Raw genomic sequence first — 17480 nt, 5'->3', positions numbered from 1 at the left:
CTTGTTCTTTGACCCTGTTGGCCAATCCCCATTCTTGAACAATCTTCCCTCATTTCTGTAATCCTAGTTAAACCCTTACCAAGAAATTCTCTTGGTTGTTAGTTTCAAAGCTCACATGGAAGGGCTGATAATTAGTGTGAGTTTCTACCATTTGCCCTTCTAGAGCTTGGACCACTCTCACTAACCCCAACTCTTGTCTCTGTCTGCTTCTTCTGATGCTAATCCCGCTATTCTCTTGGCCAGCAGGAGATATAAAAGCAGCCTTCACTGTCTCCACTGTTACTGGCAGCCATGACACACTTTTGTATTTTCACAGTTTCCTTGGTCTTTAAGAAATCATTTGAATTGTACTTCATTTGCTAGTCAATCTTTTTGTCAAGCCAGAAGCCCTTGACTTTATGATCCCTGACCATATGTTAAAGAAATTAGTCCCCTTGGGTTCTTTGATGGGGTTAAGACTAGGTAACTGAACACTTTATAGACAGAAATCTTAACACAGTGATTTGTTCATTGACATGTTCACATATTCTCCTTAAGAAGTAATTATAGTGGAGATGGTAGGTCATGGCTATTAACCCAACACTAGAGAGCTCAGGGAGATAGAGGCAGGAAAATCTCAGCAAGTTCAATGGCAAGTCCCTGGATATTAGTGAGTCGCAAGCCATCAAGGGCTGCATTGCAAGACCTTGTCTCAAAAACAAAACAAAAAAAAACACAAAATAAAACAAAACATAAATAGTATGGAAATTTATGTGTGTGTATTGAACAGCAACCCATGGTAGATACAATTCTTGATGGTAGAAGCATATTGCTTCATAAGACAGAGGTAGTATCTATGCTCAAGGGACCAGTCCAGAAAAAAAAAAAAAAAGAACAAGCAAAAAACCAAAGTGAAAACAAACAGATCTGTAGGGTTTTCTCTCTCTCTCTCTCAAGTTCAGTTTCATTTGTTTGTATATGTTATGTATATATCTGATTAATTGAATTAATTGAGCTTGGGGATTTACTTTTTACAAAATGATTTTTGACTTACAGAACAGTTGCAAAATAGAGCAAAGAATTTTTGTCATCATATCCTGGCTTTCTCTGATTTATATATTTTTCATATGATAGAACATTTACAAAGGCTAAGAAAATAAACACAGCAGACTCAGATTTTATCAGTCTTTTTCTCACTAACCCTTCTTTTTTATACTTCAGGGGTCATTATATTTACATCAGAAGAAAGCAAACTATAAAACAAAACCCCAATGTATGTCATTGTTTCTGTAAGTACATCTCTTTGAAATATGCTTATGATTGCTTACAAATTACCTTTGACCACAGTTATGCTTAAGCTATAGCAATGAATGATTATTACAAACACCACAGAGTCACAAACCCTCAAAGATTTGATGCTCGATACCTTATATTAATGTACCCATTCCTCACTTAGACATGTAGTTCTGTGCCACATAAAAATGTTTCCATCAACAGTAGACTCCATGTGACAATGACCCCATATGAATGTCATCTACTAACGTTACAATGGAGTTGAAAACATGAGCATCACCTAGTGGTGTCACAGCCAACACGATGTCACAACACGTGCTTATGGTACTGCTGGAGCGTGTTCCTACTGTGTTGCCAACTGTAGAAGAAATACATAATCAGTAATAGTCATTGATTATCATTGTCAAGTAATATATACTGTATATAACTATGTGTATTTTCATACAGTTGGCAACACAGTAGGTACATGCTCCAACAGCACCACAAGCATGTGACTGTTACTAATTATGTATTTCCTCTACCATATTTCAATCATTATTTTAGATTTTATTCATGCCTAAGCAAAACAACTACTAGGATACAATGTGGCCTGTGTGCTGGCAGCAGCCTTGTGCACCTCAGATTTACCGTCTCCTGATTGCATCATCTTTTCCTTTGCTTGACTTAACCTTTCACCATTTGACGTATGCCTGTAACTGTATAAAGTCCACTATTCCTGTCACCAATGAGAATCTGTGAGAGCTGATGACCTGGAAATGAATAGAAAGCTAAGCACTGCAAATGTTGAAAATTAAAAATGGTTATTTCGCAACACTCAGGCATTTCCAATTTATAAGAGCCACTATTGGCTTAGTCCCTGGAAGCTCTGGTTCGTTGGCATTGTTGTTCATATTAGTAGGTATATTCCTAGATATGTTTGAAGCTTTCATAAGAGGTGTTTTTCTTCATTTATTTTTAGAAAATTGATTATTAATATTATGGAAAAGCTATTGATTCTTTTCTCTGTCAATTTTATATTCATCAACTTGATTGAAAATGTTCAATCAGATCTAAGAGCTCAGGGAGTCCAGGGCATCTTTTAACTATAGATCCGTGTCATCTGAAATAGAGATGCATCTTTGCCCAACTTTTTTTCTCTTGTCTTATTGTGTACCTGAGACTTCAAGTATTATATTGAATGAGAAGGAGAAAAGCCATCCTTGTCTCAGTCTAGGTATAAGAGGAAGTCCTCTCAGTTTTTCCCTATGTACTGTAATGGTGACTGCAGGTTTGTTAAATAAAGCCTTTACTATGTTGAGGTATTTCTATATATTTCTATTTTCTTTGAGAGGCAGCATGTTGAACACTGTCACATGCCTTTTCTGTACCTATCAAGGTGACCATGTGATTTCTGTCCTCAAGTCTATGTATATAGTATATTACGTGTTTTGGTTTATGTATATTGAAACAAGCTTGCATCCTTAGGGCCAAACTAATTTAGTTACCTAATGTGTTTTTGAATTTCGTTTGCAAGGGTTTTCTTTTTTCCTAAGAATTTCTGAATCTATATTCTTTACAGAAACTTTCCTGTAGTTTCCTTTACTTGGTGTGCCTTTCTTTGTCCAGGTTTGGTATAAGGGCAAACCTGGCTTTGTAGAAGGAGTTTAGTGTTGTTCACTCCCTTTCAATTTCATGGAACAATGTGAAGAATGAAGAGTCAGTTCTTTCTTGGAAGGTTTGAGTGATTGTAGTCATTCTTCCTTAAAAGAATCCAGCAGTGAACCCTTCCAGTCCATGGTGTTTCTTTGTGGGGAGACTACCTCAGCAACACTGCTCAGTATTATCTGATTAAATTTCTTATGTCCCATGACTTTAGTTTGACAATAATAAGCAATTTTATAGATTATTTTCAAAATTTTCAGCTTTAGAGAATATGTAAAATATGCCTTAATGATGTAGTTTTCACTGGACTCTCTTGCAAATAGTCCATTTACATCTCAAACTCTGTGGATTTTTGTTTCTTTTAATTTGATTAAGGGTTTTGAAATCTTACTAATTTTTTCAAACACCCCATTATTTGCATTATTAATTTGTTGAATTGAGCCTCCATTTCATTAATTTCTGCCCTTAATTTGTTATTTTTATTTATTTGTTTATTATCTATATTGTTTCTTTCTATGTGCTATGCTTGGATATAATATCTTCTTATTTTTTTAGATTGTTAAGGTACAACTAAAATGCTTCAGATATAAACGTCCCTCTCAATGTTGCCTTGGTTCTGTCCTAGAAGTGCCAGTGGTTGGGTTTCATTTCATTTTAGGATTGTAAGTTTTTTTCCTTCCTTATTTCTTCATTGGTTCACTATTTATCAAAAGTACACTGTCTTGGCTCTAATTAGTGTGTATTTTCCGGTGTTATTCTTGCTATTGTTTCTAGGGGATTGTTAATTCATCATAATGTTAAATTACACTTTAAGCATGTCACTTAGAAAGGCTCATTATACTACATTTTCCCAATGGACCATTTCAACCATTGCTCTATGCCACTAGTAGTCTGGCTTTCTTTTCATTAGTGAGGAGGCAATCTCTTCCTTAGAGTCAGAGAAAATTTCGATTTGTTGCCAATAACAAAAATGTTGTAGATTTCAGTAGTAAAGCTGTTGTCCTGAAAGTATACCCATACAAGTAACATTATACAGTCAGCAAGCTATACTTATAAATTTTGCATCTAAAATTCATATCTATCTATCTATCTATCATCTATTTATCATCTATCTTCTCTATCTATGGCCATATATATGATATGCTATTATATATAACTGTTCATATTTAAATATGAATATATTAACTTATAAACCACTTTTTAAAAATGGTAGAGGCAATGGATTTGAAAGAGAGCAAGGGGGTACATGGCAGGGATTGGTGGGAGAAAAGGGAGAGGAAATGGATTTTTGAGAAGGTTCCACATGCGTCTAAAGAGACTATATGTTTCCTATCTATTCAGTGGAATATCCAATAAACATGTTAAATACTGTTGATCTGTGGCACCATTTAGTTATATATTTCTCTGCTTATTTTTAGTTTTCAAGATTTGAGATATGGAAAAGCAAATCATTCTCAGCATCCCAGTTCCATCGACCAGAACCCACACTGCTACCTCACCCATCCTCGGATGGGCAGCATGATTGCTCTGTAGCTCTGGGGGCACAACCAGAACATCACGCTACCTAACCCATCCTCAGATGGGCAGCATAATCCTGCTCTATAGTTCTGGGGGCACATTCAGAACATCACGCCAGAGTTGACTGACATATCCTGGCCAGATGAGGAACATATCTACTTCACAGATGGGTCAGCAGCAGTTTCCAAACTTTCTCAGCGACAGTTTTCATACTTCTTCCCCAACTCCTCATGCCTCAGCAATGTTTCTGAAATGTCCCTAGAGAGAGCCAACAGATTAAGATAGAGGGTCATTTATTCCTCCCCAGAATTCCTCCAATGTGCTTTCAATTGGGTCTGCAAGCTCACTTGGGCACCTCCATCTTGGAAGATGGTAGACCCTAGCATGCTGGACTTCTGCAGAATAAAGCACTCTTTGCTTTTGCATACTGTTTGAGTATGGGTATCATTCCTTGGCAAATCATGGACCCTTACAGTAACCTGGTAACACAGCAAGTGCAAAAGTTTACATACTGAAATAATTAAAATGATACAATATAATAAAAACTAAAAATTAAAAAATAACTACTAAAACAGTACCTAGACAAATGGGCAATGAAACAAAATGTGATGTTTTATGTTTGGAGCCAATGCTTCTTCCTGAATGATTTTATTTTTTTAATTAACTAACTTTTACATGTATAAGTGTTTTGTCTACATGCATACCACAAACATACAGTACACTTGTTGGCCTGAAGAGCATGAAATCTCCTAGGCTTTGAGTTACAGATAGTTGTAAGCTACCATATGGGTGCTAGGAATCAAACTCCAGTTCTCTGAGAGGCAGCCAGTTCTGTTAACCACTGAGTCATCTCTCTAGCCCTCTCACTTTTATTTCTAACAACAAATTGTGCTTCAGAATAATGTGGCAACTCTGAGTCCTAGAAGTAACAGAATCAGGTTTTATGCTGGAGTCATAACTCAAAGGCATGAGACCTCATAAAATACAGAGTATGTTTCCTATCAATCCCTTCAAGGTCAAACTGACACAGAATGAAAACAATTTTCTCTCAGAACTACTGTCTAATTCCTACATTGTTTACTTTGCTTTTTGTTAGTTTGTTTTCTTTGTCTTAATTTGGAATTTCTGACTCACGCTGACTTCATTTAGCTATGACACTGGTGAAGTAAAAGTAATTTTCTTATGTATATAAACTGGGACTACTGAGCATTTTAACATGTTCATGTTTTCTACATGATACACTTGTATAGATGAGGTTGTTTCTAAACCTCTTTTATTTTCCAAGTATTGGGGGGAAACATATGAAAAGCATAAGTGGATTAGCTGAGATGCTCGAGATATATACGTATTCAACTCTATGGGATCTTTGTGAACTAAGAGAGCCAAGGAATTGAGCCTTGCTCTAGAAGAGAACAGAACTGGGAGGGTAAGTCCCCAGCAATCATGAGATATGTGAGATATGGAAAGGAGTTGAGGATCAAGGCTGACATTGAATAGAATTTTTTGACTGTATTTGCTGTGCAGAAGTATCAGGAGCATAATTCTGAGCTGTCCACTCACTCACTCACTCATTCACTCACTCACTCATTCACTCATTCACTCACTCATTCACTCACTCACTCATTCACTCATTCACTCACTCACTCATTCACTCACTCACTCACTCACTCATTCACTCACTCACTCACTCATTCACTCACTCTCTCACTCACTCACTCATTCACTCACTCACTCACTCATTCACTCACTCACTCACTCATTCACTCACTCTCTCACTCACTCACTCATTCACTCACTCACTCACTCATTCACTCACTCACTCACTCACTCACTCATTCACTCACTCACTCACTCATTCACTCACTCACTCATTCACTCACTCATTCACTCACTCACTCATTCACTTACTCACTCACTCAATCATTCACTCACTCACTCATTCACTCTCTCACTCACTCATTCACTCACTCACTCACTCGCTCACTCACCCATCAAAGATCTTATACTTAGTCCATGATTACTCTAATTTCAGTCTTACAGGTCAAGTTGTCAAAGAAGAAATATAAGAGACAATGTTGCTTTCTAATGACTTTAGGAATTCACTAGTTGCTTTGTAAAGAATAGCCTCATGACAGCTTACCCCTTCCCCAAACATATCGTTTATAGCATGTACTGTCTGATCAATGTATATTTAGAAATTGGAATATGCAAAGAAAATAAACAAAGTTCAGACATTGTGGGATGGTGAAGATAGCTGAGATAAAATAAATGAAGAAAGATACATAAATCACTGAACTGTTGAGAATGTTTCTAAAGACAAATGGACAGACCAATCAGAACATAGACCAAGGGGGCAGCCACTCTTATTGTATTAAAGTTGTCTAACACAAACAAAAACTTACTAAGACTTTTGAGTCTTAGTAAACCAGTCTTTGAAGTGTTTATGTGTATTGTTAGTTGTTGAGGTTTAGATTAGTCTCTTTCATCTATTCATTCAGTTGAAAAAAATAAAAAGATAAGAATAGGGATACCTGAATTCAGGGGACATATATCTTCTAAGTGATTTCTAAGAACAAAAAATTAAAACATAGTCATCCAAACTTGATGAAACATAATGTAATATAGTTAACATAATGAGAATACCTTTAATCAAGGGATAAGAGAGAGTGCTAGTCTATCAAGTTGATAGAGTGCTTTCTTAGAACACATGGAAATGCTGGGTTCAATCTCTTTACCACATTGACTTAGTGTAGTATCATATAATGATAATCTCAATATTTGAGTACACTCAGTAAGATTCGGAGTTCAAAACCTGACTTGGTTATATAGTGAGTTTGAGGCTAGACTGTAACAAAAAAAGAGAGGCTAGCCTGGTATACAGAGAGGGAGAGGGAAAGGGTAAGGGAGAGGGAGAGGGAAAGGGATAGGAAGAGGGAGAAGTGGAGGAGAATAAGGTGTCAGGAATTCAGAGAAGGAGAGGAGCATGAGGAAGAAGAAAGAAGAACAGGAAGTAAGAGGAGGTGAAGAAGAGGAGAAGGAGTAAGACGTTTAGGAAGAATAGGAAGAAATGGTAGAGGAGCAGAAGAAGGAGGAGCAGGAGGAAGAGAACACTTGTCAGTGGATAAAGTCTAGCAGAAGAGAGGATCAAGAACTGAGTTCCTGGTGATCCATTCTAAATGGGTAACTTCCTTTTTGAGTAGCAATAAACGTTGAAGAAAAGCTATAAAATCACACAGTAAAACCTTCAGGAATCCCTGAGTACCTACGTTGAGTAAAGGTTTTCAAGGGATATTTACATCTCTCACCCTCATTTTTGTTTTTACAAGAAGAGCAATATGCATTACTCATAGTTGTAACTTACCTGTAAAAGACTAAAACTACTGAATGACAAGTGGCTTATGTTTTATCATAGCTAGCTAGTGGTAGAACAGGGTAGCAGATTTTTTTCATTTCTCAGTAGTATTTTTAACTGAATCTCTCTAGAAAAATAAATTTTCATCTACAAACTGAGTTTTGCAATCTGAGATTATGTCTGAAAATATTTTATCAGTCCTAGGTGGGTGGGCTCCTCACTTTATCCTTCCCCTCACCCCAGTTACATTTCTACTGGTGCCTCAGTCCTACATACTGATAGGCTATGTCATATGAGGTCTTATCATATGACACTCTTTCTGCCTAGAAAGGGATACCTCTCATTATCTCCTAGTACACACTGATTCCTCTCGTGGTTTAAGCATACCTTCCTTGTGTGATATTTGAACTTAAATACTATTTACTTGTATCAAATTTTTATTTTATATTCATTTAGGCTGTTCTTTGTTCTTTCTCCATTAGTCTTAAAATATCATGAAGGAAAGTCAGTATTGTCCTTACTACCTAATATGTCTCTATCCCAATCCAATGCCTGGTTCAGAGAAATTGTTCCATTAAACCGCTAAGAGAATGGTGGAGATTGCTTCTGATATGAAAATCATGGTCTTTCTAAAATAATTTGTTCATGTTGAAAAATTCAATCTAGATCATATCCCCATGCTTGAGAAACATTTTTTCTATGTGTAAATCTGGACCCCAACCACCAACTATTTGGACTTAAATTCTATGAAGTGGAGCCTGGAAATCTTTGTTTTTACATTAAGTCTCTTAAGTGTGTCTGATACAAATAGTCCATGGTTGGTATTTTGAAAAAACATTGCCAAGAATCAGATGTTTTCAAAGAAAGGAAGTAAAAATCTGTTCTACCCTTGGGTTGGATCCAAACTAAAGATAATTGGTAGGAGGAATAAAGCCTAGAGATCAGATGGAGCTGCAGAACACAAATAATGAGTATCTGAAAGGGTTTCAAACAGCTCTGAAAAAAGGAGGTAGTTAAATCGTGAATTATAATATTGTATATCTTCATTATCTGCTCTGTATAATTGTCAGGGGAAAACATATGCCAATCTGTTTCTATATATCTTGAATAGTCTCCTTTTTATATAAAATACAAGGTAACAGGAAAATGTAGTAAAAATTTATTAAAGGTGGGTTTTTCTCCCAGCAATTCCAATTTGAAAGCTTAGTGTCTTTATAGGTAAGATTATCCTGAAAATAAATCAACTTCTCTTAATAAGTTTTTGTTTTTTGCTTTTTGGTGTTTTTAGCCAAAAATCATAGAAATAGTATATTTACCCAAAAGACAGTAGACTGGGGGTAGCATTTAGGCTGGATCCTTTTGCCACATTTGCAAGGGTACATTATTCTTACCATCAATTTGAAACAACACCCCAAACTTAGTATCTCTGATGGTCAAGGTCTTGGCAACAAGTTCTTCATAGAGGTTCTTTGAGTCGTTACTATGCAAAAAGCTCTTCATTAATGAACATTAATCATAGAGATTGTGCTCCTATAAAATGATCATTTTTGTGTAACATACACCACAAAAGGCTTTAGTTATTTTGGTTCATACATTTTTTCTTTATATATCTAGTATGTTAGTACTGTGTTGCCATTCTGTTGTTAAATGGAAAGAGCATAATCTACTTAAGAAATTTATGACTGAAAGTCAGGAATGGTCATATTATGGGAGAAAGAAAGTATGAAGAAGTAGATCTAGCAGTTAAATTATAAATCAATCTCATATATGAGAAATGGGATACTAAAGAAGGATACAATAAAAATAAAATAGGATGTTTAGAGGAGCAATGAGGAAACTATTCACAAAAATATGTGGAGGGGGTTGAGGAAAACCATAAGAGATGATTTCTCTGAAGGGCATGAAGAAGAAAGCAAGAGGGAGAGGGAGGCTCAGAGTAACCAGAGCCTGAAGGTGCTGAAATCATGGGACACAGGTCACCTTTGAGAAGATTTAAAGGGACCAGCCACTACCATCTAAGAGAGGAAATTGGGAGAATACTCATTGAGATTATTGCTCTTCTTGGTCTTTCCAGTGTCTCTCATCAAGTAAAATCGAAGGCAGAAGGCAAAAGAACTCAGTCAATGTAATCCATAGAGACGAGTATGCCAAGGACCAGCCTTGGCTTAGAGAGGGATTCTGAAGAAGTGGTGTCTGGGAGCCACTAAACAAATGATTCAAAGTTTTATGGGTCTAAACTGATGGCCTATGATTTGCTTGAGACAACTTTCCAGATAGCACTCTCCTTGTTCTGCATAAAACAGCTTTCTCTGGAGATCTCCAAAAACTCTCTGTTCAAGACACAGTTGTTGTTGTTGCTGCTGCTGCTATTTATTTATTTATTTATTTATTTATTTATTTATTTATACTATTCTAAAAAACTCTCTGGGTAGTTCATCTCTTGCAGTTCAAAAGCCCAATCTTTTATCTATGTATCAATTCAGTCATTACACCAGATTCTCTTTTGATTATCTCATGACCCTGCCCCTTGATTTTTAGAAAGAGATAGCAAGCACAAGCACAGACAATAAAATAGCTAGGTGGGACCCCCACACACACACTTGAAATTACTCTTTCTACCATCTTTACCATGCCTGGGCCTGGACCTAAACTCCTCTGTCTCAGACTGACCTTGAACTTGGAAATCTGCCTGCTTTTATAAGCATAAACGAAAAACTTAGATGGTTGGGAATCTTGCCCTGTGATCACTCATCCCTAAATCTTTTTATCTTTCTGACAAACTGGCTCATAGCGCAGCTGCCTCTGTTTCTTTAGCTCTGTAAAGCTCCTTATATATATTTCATCTGTATATTTTGCATATTAGAGAAATTATATATTTTTGAACTCATGTTTTCAGGATTCTTTCCCACAGCCTTAAGTACTGTCCTGAAGGTCATGGCACTCTACCATTTTTTTTTTCTGAAACATAAGATACACCCTCACTTCCCAGACTTGTGCTGTCTCTGATCATCACATAGTCATAAACTTGGCAGAGAAAAGAGCATTCCCCAATAACCTTGGCAGGGAGAATATTTCCCAAAGAAGAAACACAAAGCAAAATATATAATTTTTATACAAACAAGACTTTTGCTCACACCAACCATCGACGTTCCTATTAATTTAGAACAAATGGGGTTTTGTTTGTTTTGTTTGAGGGTATAGGGGTTAATGCAGGGTCAATGTAGCTCTGACTGTCCTGGAACTCACTGTATAGACCAAGCTAGCCTCCAACTCACAGAGTTCCACCTGCTTCTGCCTCCCAAGTACTAAGTTTAAAGGCATTTGCCTCAACACCGAGCCTCTGAAATGATTGGAATTGTGTAATATTAAGTATTTCATCTAGGATTATAGACTTTTATGTTTAAACATATATTTAATTTTTATTTTTAAAAATATTTCATAAAGTTTTATTCATGATTATTTTCCTTCCCCAACTAATTTCAATCCTTCCTATCTACCCAACTTCATGGTCTTTCTTTCTGTGTGTCACTTTCTCACAAAAACAAAACAAAACAAAACAAATAAACAAATAAATAAAAACCAATGAAACAAAAGGCAAAACAAAAGAGACACACACATACACGTATACACACACACACACACACACACACACACACACACGGCGTCCATTTTGTTTTACTCAACTATTCCTGGGTATATGGCTTGCAGTCTGTTTAATATACCTAGTGATAGTCAAGTGGAGAAAACATTTTTTTTCTTTGCTAGCAATTATCAGTTTCAAACAGTTTCTTGTTTGTCATGGATCTTTGTGTATACTTCCCCTTTTCAGGTCTGGGACCACTCTGGCTTGAGCTCATACAATCCTGCCACAGTCTCTATGCATATGTGCATCATCCATATGTGTACATTCATATGCATATTCATATGTACATCAGTTCTGCTGGGTTTGGAAGGTACTGTTTTGTTGGTCTGTTAGCAGGCATCTACCACCTCTGGCTTTTACAATTTTTCTACATCCTTTTCCACATATATATCTGGGCCTTTAGGAGAAGGGTTTTAATAAAGACATCCCATTTAAGACAGAATGCTCCAAATTCTTTCACTTTCTTCACATTGTTCAATTGTGAATCTTTGCGTTACTTCTCATGTACTGGAAGAAGCAGCTTCTCTGATGACAGTTGAGTAATGCAGTGATCTGTGGATACAGCAATAAACCATTTTATTGCTTTGTTCCTTTAGCAGAATAAAAGCAGCAGGTTTTCCCTAGGTCCATGGTCTATATAGTTTCAGGTTCTTCAGCCCTTAACAGTGTCAGGCATGGGTTCCATTTCACAGAGTGGGTCTTAAATCCAATCAGAAAATGGTCGGTTACTCTGTAACATTGGTGATAGTGTTGAACCAGTATATCTTGGAGGTAGGCTGGTGATGAGGCTGCAAGGTTTGTAGCAGGGTGATATTAATGATCACTTTTAACTTTAACTTCTGGTAGCAGGTAGTGTAACTTTCACACCATGAATACCAATCAGCCGTGGTGACACTTCTGGTTGGGCACCAGCTTTACTTCTCTGAGTCTAAGTGGACTGTCCTCAGAAAGTCTTGTCCCTTTCCTATGAAAGTTTATTCCTACATATGCTATTAAGATGGGGACTTTTGTAAATAAGAGCATTGCTTTATTCTTATTGATTTTTAAATTATTTTGAAAATGATGATACATGCACACAAGTCAAAGTCTAGAATACTCCAGAATACTGCATGAAAGCCATCTTCTGGCACTTTCCCTGGCTTTCTTCCTCTTGTGGTTTGAAAAGATCTTTTCACGTGTTTGATTTTCAAATATGAGAAATAATCTTATAGGTGATAAAAACGACAGATAATGTTTTCTGCCCATTTCCATTTAGTTACACTAAAGCTCAGCATTACATCACCTATTTGACTTTTTCTCTGACCTACTTACTGAAAACATTTATTTAATGCAGGATGTTGTTGTAGCTTATTTGATCTAATTTCAATGAATAAACAACTTTACTACAGCTGACAGTTTAGTAGATATTGATGAAAATATTGCTTATTTGCCTTATGCTCTTAGAAATCTCCAGTAGGTATCATTTATCTACTCCTTTTCCTGACTCTAAATACTAAGATTCTTAGGGGAGTGAGCTTAGGTCATCTTTACATTCACCACTTAATCCTTTATCCAAACATTACCTAGCTTTAAAGTATTTACATGTTTTCTATGCTCAAATTATACTTCTACAATTCCTTTTCTGCATATGAAAATCTCTTTCTTACAATCTCCAATGACTTCCTGGCTTATCTCATAGCTGTTCTGTGTCTGTTCTTCACATATGTGCAAAAGGCTCACCTTTTCAAGGCAATATTCTGATCTAGTAAGTCACCAGATTCTATGAGGAATACCAGGCTGCTGCCGTGAATCCATGTACTTCTCTTGCAATGGCTGCAATAGACAGTTAACTGGACTACTCATTTGTCTTTGTCTTTCTACACTCCTTCATTGTCCATAGGACGTTCACTCTTTTTAAAGCACCCAAACTTGTCTGGAGAGTCTTTTTTCAGCTTTGTACAAGGTTATTTCCTGCTCATGGTTTAGTTTATGCTACCAAGAAAGGGAAGGTTTCTGTACAGACACTTTCTAGGTAGCTTCCTCAGGTTATTCTCTAGGAGAGTGCCTCACTGGATGGCTGATAGAAGATATCATAAACTATAATGATTCCATTTACGCAATGTTTAAATTGCATTTTTCTATAGGCTATAGGAGAAATTCTATCCACCAGGAACATTCAGTAGAAGAATGCCCCATTTTGTTCTAAGGACTCTGGGAAATAACGGGGCAAATAAACACCTCAATACTGAGAGATCTAAGCCATAAAACTTGCTCCTACTCATGCACACAAAACTTGTTTCCTATTCATGCACACGCTTGTAGCAGTAACTAGACTCCATGGGTTTTTTAAAGAAAGAACCCATGAACCTGTGTGGAAAAGGTTGTAATGAGGATTAGAGAGAAGTTAGAGTGGAGAGAATGGTGGTAGATTTGATCAAATCATGTTATATGCATGTATGGCAGCAAGACAGAATAAGGGTGAGAGTCGATTTAAGAGACAGAGACTAATCATAGTGTAGGTTGAAGACAAAAAAGGGTGAGTTTAATTGGAAATGAGTAGAAAGAGCAGGAAAACAAAATCTTTCCTGGAACCAAGATGAGACAACAACAATAATTAATAATAATTAATAATAATAATTTATTGAATAAGGATCAGAAATACAGAGAAATAAATATTTCTCTTAATAACAGGCCTCAAAACCTCACTCTCAAAGATTTTGGGCTGCTACTGTAGAGATGAGAGTGCGAGAAGGGTCTGGGAATGGAAACCACAGAGAGAAGGCTTCTGCTTCCATGGTCCCCAGCAAGCAACAAAACCACAAACTCGAGACTGAAAAGTTTAGTGATATCATTAAGTGTTTACAAAATACACGCTACTATTAAAATTATAATCAGAAAGTGCAGGAATTCTCTAAAATAGAGTCTCAAATCCTATAAGAAATGGTAATAAAACTGGGCAAATGAAAGAGAAAGGATAAAATTCTTTCACAAGAATTTGAAGTAATTTTATTTCTGAAATTTGTAACTGCAAACCATGTCCCCCCTCAAAAAAAAAAAAAACAAAAAACAAAAAAACAAAGCAAAACAAAAAAACAAGCAAACAAACCCAAATGAGTGAGAAAAACCTTCTAATAAAAAGACAACTATAATTACAGGGACATAAAGAAGTTCTTACCCGGTTTTGTACCATCTGAGACACAAGAATTTTACCACAAGTTCAGCAACATGGCTCAGTTTGTAAAATACTTGCCGTGGAAGCCCAGAAACTCAAGAGCTCAGTGCCCAGAACCCATAGTAGAAAGACAGAAATGATCCTAAAAGTTATCCTCTGTTCTTCACACGTATGCCATGTCATATACCTGCACTCCCATACCTGCACATCTCTCACAAACACACACACACACACACAAATAATAATAATAATAATAATAATAATAATAATAATAATTTTGGATGCATAATTTTTCTTTTAGTTATATGCATTTCCCAGCCTACCTATTGATCATCATCTTAAAATACTAGTGTTTCTTTGATTTTAAGTTGGAATCTTTAAGCTGGAATCCCTGGAATCCTGGAATACTGACGCTTTCATGGCTCATCAACATTTCAGCCTGTCAGAGGAGAATCCTCCTTAAAACTCATTAGCTATGTGCATGGAGGAGAGAAATGTAGTGGACGATGAGCGACGCTGCCTTCACGGGAGGAAGATGAAGCAGCAAAGTAGAATTCATTCGCTACTTTACAGACGAGCAGCTACCTGCACATGCTGCTTCTTAATAATCATTAACATTAATATAAGATGCGCTTTATTGTTTTCCATTGTGAAGATTAACCATAATCTCTACAATGACTGGTTCAGGATTTTTTTTATTAAAAGGCAGGATACCTATAGACACATGAACAGGTAATTGTACCTTACATATGTAAGTAGCTATCACCATGGATGTAAAATGTCCCTGGTATTCCACTTGTCCCTCATCACACTTTTCTTCCTTTGTTGGATAAAACTATCATTTCCCTTTTATTGAAAGTAGATTTTTTCCTCACATAATATGTCACAATTACAGTATTACCTCCTTCTACTCCTCCCACTTCACCTCCCCTCCCATGTGGATATACTTCCTTTCTGTCTCTCATTAGAAAACAGCCAAGAATGATGCAGGCCATTAATCCCAGCACTAGGGAGGCAGGGGCAAGTGTATTTTTGTGAGTTGACTCTTACACAGAGGACCACTACCTTAAAAAAGAAACAATTAAAAAACAACAACAATAACAGTCTTCTGGGGTTGGGGATTTAGCTCAGTGGTAGAGCGCTTGCCTAGCAAGCACAAGGCCCTGGGTTCGGTCCCCAGCTCCGAAAAAAAAAAAAAAGAATTTCAATAAAAACAAACAAACAAAAAAAACAGTCTTCTAAAAGAGTAATGAAATTAAATATAATAACTGAAAACAAAAACTAACACATCAGAATAGAACAAAACAAAGGAATGCAGGGACCAACTTATCCATTCAGGATAGAGCAAAGGATGTGTCGGGTGAAAAGAGAGAAAATATATAATAAAACAAATATCAAGAATAAGATTAAAAATAAACAAAACAGAAAAGCCCTAATACAACATCATGAGACAAAGAATCCCCAAAGATACAAGGGAGTTCATTTTCTGTTGGTCATCAATTGCTGGGTATGTGACCCACCCTTACAAGTCATTTATTTCTCCCATAAGAGTCTCTAAGAGAAAACTAAAATTTTAGTTGCAAGTGGCTATTAATTGGAGATTGCTTCTAGGTTAGAGATGGGGGCATGTGTTCACTTCTTTCAGCTCTAGTCCTGCATCTGATGCAGGCCATACCCATGCTGCTTCAGTCTCTATGAGTCCACATGTACAAAAGTCATGTTGATTTAGAGGTTCCTGTTTTCTTGGTGTTCTTCACCCTGTCTCTTCACTCTTTCCACCTCATTTTCCACAGGGTTCTTTGAGCCCCAATGGGAGGGATTTGATGGAGAAGGGGGAGGGCAGAGTGTTCCAAGGTCTCTTGCTCTCTGTATAATGTCTGCTAGGGGTCTCTCTTTATTCCCATCGGCTGCAGGAGGAAGCTTCTCTGATGATGGCTGAGCAAGTCGCTGATCTGCTGCAATGCTGTCTTACATTCAACAGAGATGTCTAACCATGAGACTAAAAGAAAAAAATTAAAGCAAATAATTAAAGGATACTCCCTAGGAGGAGAAACAAACTAAGATGAGGGAATTCTTGAAGCCCAGTGAGACCCAACAGTGTATTTAACAGCAGTTTGTTAAATCACAGAACATGTTTTATTAAAAAAAAATGATCTCACAGCGGATTTGTTGGATCCAATCTCTGGTCTCCATGGGAAGAAGCAGAGAAAAGAGCACAGGTTGTTCCTCCTCTAGCATATGTATGACAAGGTGGGATCAGATAGATTCCTATGTAACAGTGGTGGCTTCCTCCCTCAGAAACTGATCCTATTGGAAAGCCAGCTTCTTCCAATTGGCTGAAGCAGCCTTGCCAGTCTACAAGAGTCCCTAGAGCCATTGAGGGTGTCTCTTACTGCCTAGTAGAGAAGGAATCTCAAGAAGTTGAGAGTTAATCAACTCTTCAAATGCTGCTTGTAACCTGAGGCTAGGGCATTGTATGCAAGGACAGAAAGCTTAACACTCCCCTTATAAGGACAGAAGGGACCCTGTGCCTAACACCTTCTAACAGGGTTAAAACATTGCCACCTACTTTGCAACATTCAACCACTTAACCAGCAAGTCCCTGAGTTTTGCTTTCATAGGTAAAAGAAAGTATAATAATAATAATAATAATAATAATAATAATAATAATAATAACAACAATAATAACAATAACATTAATAGTACAAAGTTGGAAGGGGAGTAAATCTGAGAAGATTTTGGGTAAATGATCAAAATTTACATGAACCACTCAAAGAATTACTGGAAAAGTCTGATCATCTAGAAAAAGAAGAGATGAGGACCGAGAGTTTATCAGGCTGTCTCAAAGTTTCAGAGGATTTTATAGAGGAACCCTGGGTGGAATTCAACAAGAATACTTGGAG

General features: G+C 36.8%; 1 non-coding gene across 1 annotated transcript; it reads left to right on the top strand.

Moving 5' to 3' along the window:
* Nucleotides 1–17046: 17046 nt before the first annotated feature.
* LOC120101369 (U6atac minor spliceosomal RNA) lies at nucleotides 17047–17167 on the top strand. Its single transcript, XR_005501719.1, has one exon. It is a non-coding gene; the product is annotated as a U6atac minor spliceosomal RNA (small nuclear RNA).
* Nucleotides 17168–17480: the final 313 nt, after the last annotated feature.

This window comes from Rattus norvegicus, chromosome 2 (assembly GCF_036323735.1).
Source record: "Rattus norvegicus strain BN/NHsdMcwi chromosome 2, GRCr8, whole genome shotgun sequence".
Classification (NCBI taxonomy): domain Eukaryota; kingdom Metazoa; phylum Chordata; class Mammalia; order Rodentia; family Muridae; genus Rattus; species Rattus norvegicus.
Note: the sequence above shows the minus strand (reverse complement) of the source record. Positions and strands in the feature narration are given on the sequence as shown.